The sequence below is a fragment of the Belonocnema kinseyi genome, chromosome 1 (genome assembly GCF_010883055.1).
Source record: "Belonocnema kinseyi isolate 2016_QV_RU_SX_M_011 chromosome 1, B_treatae_v1, whole genome shotgun sequence".
NCBI classification, from domain to species: domain Eukaryota; kingdom Metazoa; phylum Arthropoda; class Insecta; order Hymenoptera; family Cynipidae; genus Belonocnema; species Belonocnema kinseyi.
The window spans coordinates 16,670,850-16,680,240 of NC_046657.1; the positions used below are offsets into that span (position 1 = coordinate 16,670,850).

The 9,391-nt window shown below is 33.1% G+C and overlaps 1 protein-coding gene across 13 annotated transcripts in view; it reads left to right on the forward strand.

The window, feature by feature from the left end:
* Positions 1 to 9,391, forward strand: part of LOC117171515 (CUGBP Elav-like family member 2) — a 979,205-nt gene that overhangs the window by 814,529 nt on the left and 155,285 nt on the right. The gene's annotated exons all lie outside the window — the stretch shown is intronic.

Here is a 9,391-nt window from a genome sequence, read left to right on the forward strand (position 1 = left end):
TGGAATTTTTCTGAGGTCAGATTCGGATTCAGCGCAGCAAAAACCTTCGGGTATAGTAGGTCTGGTCTCTGGTTCTGAGAATTGTTGGCCCGTGTAATTCTTCCATAAGGGAAACTGGAAACACAAACTTAAAATTGGGAAAACGCGCATTGGATAATGAAAAATGGCAAAGGCTAGTATGCACTTTGAATGAATGAAAAGAAAGGAATCTATTGAGTTTTTTTAGTCTTTGTGGAAGGTAAACAGAAAAGCGTTTGTCAGAATGATCGAGTCGACGAATTCGAGAAGGGCTCGGACGTAGCAGTTTTTTCCACTGGCCGGCACTGTACACCGGAAACCATCGTATTCACGTCAATCAAAGCCCTTTGCGATTGGGCGAATGAAATTAACGTCATCGAATCTTTTCGTTCGTTCGGTCGTAAATTGGAAACCCGCTCGGCTTGCAGGCACGCGATTACGCTCGTTTCAGTATCAACGACTCTCTTTCAATAGCCCTCTGCCAATGTTACGGACCAATGACGGCTAGACATTACAGATATTCGCCAATTAAGGACTTAATAGCGCTAACCAAATCCGATAGGTTCATCCTTTGTTACCCCTTTCCTTTTTACTACACTCGTTCTCGGACAGAAACATTTTTCATTACATAAAAGTACTTGATGGGATTCTAGTCTTTCACCTATTCCACTGAATTTACCTTATTCGACTGAATTTCACCTTCCAAGTTGCCCTTTTCAGGGTTTCGTAGTCCTGAACAGAAACCCTTACAATTTTGGTCGTTGTGGCAGTGAGGGGAGGGGAAATAGGAGATGTCAGTGATAATAAGGAATGAGAAAGCAATGTAAAATTGGGGTTGTCGAAATAGGGGAAATAAGGATTTGGGAGAGTGTAGAGAAAAGTGGGGCGAAGTAGGGGAAATGATTGGAACTGAGGAAGGGTAGTGAGGGAAGTTGTGCCAGGGCTGTTAGGGTAGTGTGGCTGAGTAAGGGAAGGGAAGTGGAGGCTGTGGAAGGGGAGTGTTCCCTCGAGAAGTGATAAGAAGGGTAAGTAAAGATGGAAGAATTTGGGAAGAGAGGGGAAGGAGGAAGTGTGGGGAAAAGCAGAATTCTTTTACTTGAGCAACTGCAAATTCAAATGTTCTTACTTGGAACAATTTTGTGTCAAACCTCAAAAAATGAACTCAAATTTCATATCATTCATTTTTCATTTTCATTTTTCATTTTCATTCATTTTTCTAATTTAGTATTCCAGTTAAAGATTCATAATTTCATTAGAAATTCATGGCGTCCTTGAATATTAGTGGCCAGGGGAAAAGGAACATTTCTTTCCGAGAAAAGTCAGGAAATTTTGAAAAAAAGTTTTTTGGCTACCTTCTGAAATTATTTTAAAATGTAAAAAAATTCATTGTCTTTTGCTAAGAACACTTTTTTGTTAATTTGAAGTTGATTTTTTTTTATATATTTGCCAAATTCGTTGATTATACTCAGCCTCCTCTATATAACTATCTCTGTATTGAGATTTTGAACATTAATGCTATGCAGAAAAAGAAAATCAAAGACGACTGAGAAAATTGTGTCGCACCTATTTTGAATTCAGATGGCCTTTATTAGAGACCCTTGAGAAATCCGAACTCTGCCTCTGACCAATACGATTCTGCTGTCACCATCACCCCTGAGGATGCTTAGAAAAGATCGGGAATTCCTTTGAAGTTACCATGACATGAAGTCCCTTTTCTCATTATCGTATCCAAACACTATTCGTTTTATTTAAAGCTGATTCTGTTCTTTGATTTCAAAATGAAACATCTGAACTTCTGGAAGATTCGAGAAGAGATAATACCAATTATTAGAGTTATCCAATTGAGTATCGTTCGTTATTTGATTAGGGTTGAAAATAAGTCTAATTAGAATTCGATAGACCGTGCTCCCTAAGATAAAAAGTCAATTAAACTGATATCTGAAAATAAAAGTTACAACCCGCTCAGAAAGTAAAACTTGATTAGCGCAATTAAAGCTTACTTCTCTATCCCATCTTTTCTCAAGATATGTATTTTCATGTTTCAAAAAATGGTATGCCTATTAAATTTCAACGCCTGACGTAAGAAATTAGGTAGGGAAATTTATTTTCACGTTGCTCGTATCTTGGTTAGAAGTTCCTTGCAACTTGGCAGAAGCGTCACCTGCTTCCTGGCCCCTTCTGGTGCTGACGGACCCGTTCATTACATCGCAGGGGTTGTACGTTACCGACGTCGGACGCCTTACCATCCTACCAACGCGTGTGACATAAATGCAACACACGCCTTGGAATTATGGCAGAGATTAGTGAACCCGAGCTAACGGCCTTCTGGATACAGATTACCTTAGTCGCCAGCTCGACCTAATGTTTCGAGGCTGTAACCGATCATGGTTCCCAAGGTTACAGACAGACATTAATAGACCTCATTATCGACCTCCAGTTTATAGACCTAGCTGTTAGCTTCTTCCATACGGTAAAAACAGTACTTCTTTATCATTATCAGACGGATAAACTCTTTTTTTTTTTAATTAGAAACTTTATTTTATGGTTTATAAAAACAGAGGAAAGATTTTTAAATAAGAATTCCTTTACGAAATCCTTAAAAAGTGGTTAGTTTTAATTTTGTAGGGGTTTGAACTGTGCATTTTAATACGGGGCCGTGATCGCACTTTAGGCGCTCCCCTCCAGTTTCAGAATTCTACCAGTCAGAGCGCTCCCCCACTTTCGACGCTCCGGGTTCCACCACTCGCAGCTCGCGGCCCACGGCCCACGACAAGAAAACAAGACTGTCTTTCAACTTTAACGAGTTCTAGAAAACAAGCGGTTTCTTGTTTTTAATTTTTCTAAAAGACTTTTTTTCTAAGTTGTATGTACAATAATATGTACCTGACCGCCAAACCTTGAAATTTATTTACGGTTATTACAAATTTTATATTGCACGATGATATAATCCAATTAAAAATAATCTTCCAATCTTTAGTCTTTTCGAGAGATTATTTACAAATATGAAATAAGTTCGATTTAAACATTTTTCATAAATTTAAAGATAAAATTTTTCGATTTTAAATCTTTATTTTTAAGCTTACATTTTCAATTTAAAGAATTCAAAAATGCAGATTTTACGACTTAAGGAACTAAAAATTCAGAGTATTTAAAATTCGAATTTTTTTATCAAAGGCGTTTTCAGTTGATCAGCCGTAAATATAAATAAATTTTTTTATGAACTGTACTTTTAAGTACTAACAGTGAAAAATATTAGATTTTACTAGATAATTCAAAACTCGTACAAAACTAAATAATTTAAATATTTTAACGTTAAAATTTGACCTGCTTCAATTTGAGAATAAATAATAATTAAAATAATTAAAGAATAATTTTTTAACCCATTAAATTTGCAATTCTGTAATGAATTAAAAGAACAATTTTTTTTATTTAGTTTTCAATATAAAACCTTGAACTTTTTAAAATTTTCATTGAGCCTAATTTAAACATTAAAATTGACAATTAGAATTGTTCTATTTTGAGAATTTTTAGTTTTCAAGTGAAATTGCTGAACTATGAAGTACGAATAACAATTAAAGACTTATTTATTGCAAAACACTGTAATGAAGTTTGAGAGGTATTTAGAAGTTTTGAGAAGATTGGAAATTATTTTAAAACTTTTAGTAATTTCAAATAATTTAATATAAAATGTTTTAAGAATAACCAATTTTTTCAAATATTTCTAGGAAAAATGAAAATGACTTTTCTTCAAATAATTTTAATATTAGAGAAAATATTTAAAGGGTGTTAAAACATTTTCAAAATTCGTAAACAATTAATCTTGAAGATTTTAAGGCAATTTTCAAATTTTTCAAGATTTTTTTGATAAGTTCGAATCATTTCCACAGGTATTTAAAGGTTATAAAATAATTTCAAACAATTTAAAAGAAAGGGTTGATTTTTTAAGGATTTTAAGATTAATTTTTAAATTTTAAAAAGGATCTTGAAAGTTTTTGAAATGATAAAAAGTTTTCTTCACGCACCTAAGAAAATTCAAAATTATCTTGTTAAATAATTTAGGAGAATAGTTAAAAATATTTTAACAGAAAATTAAGTTTTAATGTATAAATTGCAAGTGAGCAATAATTAATTAATTTGACACTACATAAAATTAAAATAATTTAACCCCCAATTCAAGAAGTGTTTATTTTACAACAAAAAATTGTAATCGTTCAATTTTTAATGTTTCTAGATTAAAATTCATTAATATATTTCGAAAAAGTTACAAATTTATTGATTCATTTTTCAATTTAGAGCGTTGCAAATTATAACGTAGATTTATATTATTACTTCAATTGCAAAAATTTAATTTCCAATTTTTTAATTTCATTGACCCTGAAATCAGGTGGGCACCTTGGAGGATCTACTTCTAGATTATAAATAATTAATATATTTATAATATGCTAATAAAAATTAGTCTGACCCATACATTCCCTCCCCTACTCCTTTACATTCTTCTACTTCCTCCCAGCTCCCCAACTTCTCCCTCATATACTTCCCCCTCTCCTCACTTCCTCTTATATTTCCCCTCGCTCCCTTTACCCCCTCACTTTCCCTACTTCCCTCTCTTAATTTTTCCTACTTACTTCCGTCAATTTCCCCTCCCCTTATGAGTTGACGGACAAACACCCGTTCAAAAACTATTATGGGTTTCCGCCCGGGCCTAAGTCAATCTAATAATAATAAAGCTGAGAAGAGTTAATTTCTAAAAAACAATATTTTTAATGAAAATTTCTTCAAACTTTAAAATAAAACTGGAGTTCTATACCGAACGTGAGGCATAAAAACATGGTGAAAGTACCCGACGTTACTACTGCCCGATCTATATAATATAGTTTTATGGTTACACTTTGAACTGCGGAGGGAGGCGGCAGAGCAATCCTGTAATGAAACCACTAGATTTTTCATCGTCGAAAAAGTACAGGCTAAAATACATTTGAGATTTCGATTTTCAAAATGGCGCCATTCAATTTTCTTCTCTTGTGGCTACGATGATTCATATTTATTGGTCCCTCGTAAAATGGATTTATTGTTCGGCCACCTCCTCCTGGCACTCATCGTCCAGATTCATTGCACATTGTTTATGGTAATTCCCTCGAGATATTTTCCATCCATGAAATCTCCAATTTCCATACGGAAGTCTGTAAAATATCTACTTCTAGTATTTTTTTATTTTCTTAGTTCAATAAATTGCGCGACAGTTTTAACTCCTTACAATAAAAAAAAAATCGTATTTTAAAGAACCAACTGTGTAAGAAGCTCTTATATCAAATAAATCTTTCTTTATAATTTATCCTGATCTAGAAACAAATAGACCTTATCGTTGGCGAGATCGACGGAAAAAGAGGGATTTACAGACTTCCGGTAATGCGAAGCGTTCTTTTTCTCGCGATATTATCTCGCGAGACGAAACCATCTTTTACGCGTGGAGAATACCAATGATGCCAACCGAAGAGATAAAAATTGTATCTAGATGCAAACAAACTCACAAACAACTAGAAAATAAATTCATCCAAAAATTTACTTTCAAAGATATTGTTACTGTATTACTTGAAGGCAAAATGAATTTCCTTTTCCCATTCAATATAGAGGAAAACGCGGGGCTATAAATTGTCATCTCACATTGAGAAAAATCGTCGTACTCGTATCAGAGAATTGTAGGAGTGTTAATAACATTATTGAAATTCGATCACCCATTCTCTTTTCGCGATGAATTTATGAGGATCTTTCAGAATTAATTACTGGGACTCAGCGTCGTTGAAGTAGGTCGAAACCACGGGTGCTTTTCCGCTCGGATTTTCTGATCTCATTATTTTTCTCCCTTGTCCCCTTCGATTCCTTAAGCTTGGTCACCCTGCCTCCATATTTCGTTTTCCGTCCTCCCGTGGCGCTCAATGCTATCCATGTAGGAGGCTTAGAAAAGCAATAAATAATTTTCACCGCAGACGGCAGCGTTTTACGCACCGTGTGCGTAAATATAATACGGACTCCAATTATTGATAATTATGACGTAAATTAAAATATCTTGTTAACAAGACTGCTCCAGAGATTACGGATCTCGATTTCTTCAAAATGCAATTTGGAACAGTAATTTTGGGAATATAAAGATGTTCATTGACATTCAAGAATAAGAAGAAGATTCTGAGATAAAAAGTCCTTGACTAAAATTTTTAGAATTGATTACTTTTCATGTTAGAGTGGTTTGAATTTTAAGGGTGAAGTCGGCACAGTGGGCTTGGCCCACTCCAGACGCTCGCCGCATTCTAATCACACTGTCCGAACTTTAAGCAACCATAAAACAAGAACGGCTAATCCTTTTGACTTGCTCTGAATTACTTTTTTCTTTAGATTTTAATTGAAGATAACGTAAGTATTGTTGGAATCACGTTTTTTCTGATAAAATAATACACGATTCGAACTAAATTACCGGGAGATTCAGTTGCAAGGTGATCAGTGATACGCAAAAGTTGCGAACCTCAATTTCTTCCAAGTGAAATTTGTAACAGTAATTTTCGGTATATAAGCGCTTTCAAAAACTATAGAGAATAAGGGGGAAATTCTGAGACGAAAAGTCCGTCACGAAAATTTAAAGAATTTATGACTTTTCGTTTTAGAGTGGTTTGAACTTTACGGGTGAAGTCGGCACACAGGCGTTCCACGCATTCTCCTCACACTGTCTGAACGTTAAACACACATGAAACAAAGACGGCTAATTACGTTCATGAACAATCTTGCCAATTTTAACCCTCAAAGTGCATACATGGTAAAAATCACGGTAAAGTGCATCGTGGGTATTCTATACCCCAGCGTTTTTAATCATGTATTGTTTAACGCCTTTTGAATATTATGTCACGATAAAATTGTCCGATATAGTTTAAGGTATCTTTTGTAAGGTATAGTTGATTTTATAGCCATTTATTTATTTCAAGTTTGTTAACAAAATTATTGAAAAAAATTGTAAAAACATGGGTTTTTTTACTGAAAAATGCATCAATCATGCAATTTTAATTATTTTAACCTGAAAATTTATGACTATACTTTTAAAATACTGTAATTTCGTAAAAAAAATATTGCAACATGGGTGCTTTCAAAAAAGCTATTTATTTGCACGTCGAGATTTTTTACCTCCACTGTCAGCAGCTGCTGCTAGCAGACTGACGCTAAAGCTAGATGGCGACACTCACTCAATTTTTTCGAATTAAGTATGGTTTATTAGAGTTTGAAAATTTCTTGGGTTGTCTGATATCCACAATTAACTTTAAGGGTTAAGGGGCGCGATAGGGGGTGATCGCACTACAAACGAGTTTTTTTTATTGATTAACTAATTGAGTTAAAAAATGATTTTCAGATTTGAGAATTCACGCTCTTTCCCCTATTTCCTTCTTTTCGCTTTTAAAAAAACTTCCTTATTGTCCTTATTTTCAAGAAAGTTGCCCTTTTTCTCATTTTTTCACTTAAATGCGAACTGAATTAAAAGAATATTTTACGATTATATTTTGGGTTCGGAATTGATCTCGATGGTTTAAAATGTAATTATTTTATTTGAAAGTTACACTAATTTGTTAAAAATTTCTTTTTTTTTGTTTGTTGAAGATTCATCGCTTTAATTAAAAATATAATTCCTTTGTTAAATTGTCGTTTAAGTGCTGGTTGAAAGTTGATCTTCTTTAGTTAAAAACTCATCTATTTGGTTCGAAGTTTATACTTTTCAGGTGAAAATTCGTCTTTTGGTTTGAAAATTCAATTATTTTCTTAAATTGTACAATCCATTTCAGCCTAAAAATTGATAGATTGAATTGAGAACTTATATTTTTTTAGTTGAAAATTTGTCTCTTTTGGTAAAAAATTAATCTTCTTGGTTGAAAATTTATCATGTTTGTTTAAGAGTGGAACAACCTCGTGAAAGATTCATTTTTTTAAAGATCTATTTTAGTTTAAAATTTACGTATTCGGTTGTAAATTAACTTTTTTCTGGAAGTTCATATTTTCATTTGAAAATACAACTGTTTTGGTAGAAAGTTAGACTATTTAGTTAAAAATTTAAATACTTTTTTGATAAATTTTACTATTTAATAGAAAGTTAACTTTGACATATCTTGTTGGAAATTCGTCTTTTTTATAATACAGTAGTCTTCTTGGCAAATATTTAAAGATTCACCTGTTTGGATGAAAATTCAACTATTGGATTAAAAAATTTCATTATTTTGTTGAAAATTCGTCTTTTAGTAGGAAATTAATCTTTTTGGGTTGAAAACCGTCTTTGTAGGTTAAAAATTAACTGTTTGATTAAAAAAGAAACTATTTTCTGCAAAATTCGTCCTTGTGGATTAAAAATTCATCTTTCGTGGCACAAAAGTATTTCTGTTTGATTGAAAATCAACTTTCATTGTTGAAAGTTCAACTGTCATTGAAAAAAATCGTCTTCTTGACTTGAAAATTTAACTATTTGGTTAAAAGTTCAACTATCTTATTATTAATGCAACTGCTTGTGAAATTGATTTAGTTTTTGTTTTAAATTGATCTTTTTGGTTTTAAAATTTATCTCTATAAGGTAGAAATTTTTTAAATGAAAATTTAACTATTTTGTTGTAAATGCAATATATTTCGACTTGAAATTCTACGGATTCAAAGCGTTTCATATTGAATTGAATATAGTATCTACATTAATATTATTTAAAATAATGTATTCTCCTATTTTTGTCAAAAATACATACCCTGTATTGGCCTGTTTTGAAAGCATTTTGGACTATGAAGTATGATATTTTAATATTTTTAATTATTCTACATTCATTATCGAAACCTACAATCAGGAAACGGTTTGGTTGAATCATAGAATGCGATAATTAGTATATTGAGAACAAAATGTTCTCTCAACCAAATCATTTGCTTTGTGGAGTCTTTGCTTAATTCAATAAAAAAAATGGTTGAGTCAATCAAATTTTATCACTCGGTCACTTAAGAATATTATCGGGGGAGGGGGGGGGGTCAAAAACTGCCCACAATTATTAACAAAGCTTATGAGCGGCCCTAAGAATTGTTTGAATAATGTTGCGGCTGAAACAATGATACGAAATTGAAACTAAATTATCCGGAGCTTCAGTTGCAAGGTGATCAGTGATTACGCACTGTAGGGGGTTTAGTTTATAGACTACCTTTGATCGCCGGACCAATCTAATTTCCGTGATTGGGTCGAGAACAAAGCTTGATGCTTCCAAGGAAACCGGACATGAATCGATATTGTGGGAACGTTTGAGCTTCCACCGGAAGTTTCTGTTCGATTCTTCCTTTTTCTGATCCGTGCATCTGACGCCCTGAAATCTAGTCGCAAAAGCTC